This window comes from Otolemur garnettii, unplaced genomic scaffold (assembly GCF_000181295.1).
Source record: "Otolemur garnettii isolate 467f Iridium unplaced genomic scaffold, OtoGar3 scaffold00136, whole genome shotgun sequence".
In the NCBI taxonomy this organism is placed as follows: Eukaryota; Metazoa; Chordata; class Mammalia; order Primates; family Galagidae; genus Otolemur; species Otolemur garnettii.
Window position 1 is genome coordinate 452087 of NW_003852531.1, and position 1462 is coordinate 453548.

The 1462-nt window shown below is 47.9% G+C and overlaps 1 protein-coding gene across 1 annotated transcript in view; it reads left to right on the forward strand.

Annotated features, from left to right (window-relative positions):
• SEC23B (Sec23 homolog B, coat complex II component) overlaps positions 1-1462 on the forward strand; it is a 54615-nt gene that overhangs the window by 935 nt on the left and 52218 nt on the right. The gene's annotated exons all lie outside the window — the stretch shown is intronic.

The following is a 1462-nucleotide window of genomic DNA, read 5'->3' on the forward strand; positions in this document are numbered from 1 at the left end:
TGGCATTACAGCTCACAGCAACCTCCAACTCCTGGGCTCAAGCGAGTCTCCTGCCTCCGCCTCCCAAGTAGCTGGGACCATCAGGCGCCCGCCACAACGCCCGGCTATTTTTTGGTTGTAGCTGTCATTGTTGTTTGGCGGGTCCAGGCTGGGGATTCGAACCCACCACCTTTGGTGTACATGGCTGGCACCTTAGCCGGTTGAGCCATAGGCGCCGAGCCGGCTTAAGCGATTCTTTTACCTCAGCCTCCCAGGTAGCTTGGACTACAGGCGCCTGCCCAACGCCCTGCCATTTTTTGGTTGTAGTTGTCATTGTTGTTTGACTGTCCCTGGCTGGATTCAAACCCTCCATCTCTGGTGTGTGTGGCTGACGCCTTAGCCGCTTGAGCTACAGGCTCTGAGCCAGGAGCAGGTTTTAGTATGAAGGTGCTTGGGAACATTAGATGGAGTCAGTATTTTTTTTTTTTTTTTTTTTTTTGAGACAGAGCCTCAAGCTGTCACTCTGGGTAGAGTGCTGCTGTGACATCACAGCTCACAGCAACCTCCAACTCCTGGGTTCAAGTGATTCTCTTGCTTCCGCCTCGCTAGTAGCTGGGATTACAGGTGCCTGCCACAAGGCCTGGCTATGTTTTGGTTGCAGCTGTCGTTGTTTGGTGGGCCCAGGCCAGCCCACCAGCTCAGGTGTCTGTGGGCCACAGACTGGGAGCCAGAGTCAGTGCCTTTTAATAAAGAACTGTTTTAGAGGGGGAGTGGCTATTTAAAGAAACCTGAGGTGCTTGTTGTGAGAATTGTGATATTAGAACTTGCTTTTTATTCTTACCTGAGTTATTCGTTTGCCCTCCTACCTCCCTTCAAGCTGCAGAAGTGCCACATGTGTACACAGTTTTTCAGGTTCCTGCTTTTGTCAGAAATAACAAGTAGGGGCTCCACGCCCTTAGCACAGTGGTTACAGCATGAGCCGCATACACCAAGGGTGGACCCCGGCCCCAGCCAGCCAACCAACTATGACAACTGCAACAAAAAATAGCCAGGTGTTGTGGCGGGCACTTGTGGTCCCAGCTACATGGGAGGCTGAGGCAAGAGAATTACTTAAGCCCAAGAGTTTGAGGTTGCTGTGAGCTGTGATACCATAGCACTCTACTGAGGGCAACATAGTGAGACTCTGTCTCAAAAAAAAGAGAAAAAGAAAAGAAATAACAAATAAGTGTCTGAGAATTTCACTTGGAGCAAGCATTGGAAATTTTTGTGGTCTGCATTCTGCATAGCAATCTGTTATTTTTCTAGCCCTGTAATATTATTTGACTTAATCCAAATTCTTTACCTTAGGGCACTTCTCAAAATAGCATAGAAACAATTACTGTCCAGCATTGTAGAAGTGAACACTAGAGCCCACTTCACTATATTAAATTACAATAGACTTTTTTTTTGAGACAAAGTCTCAAGCTATGGCCCTGGTTAGAAT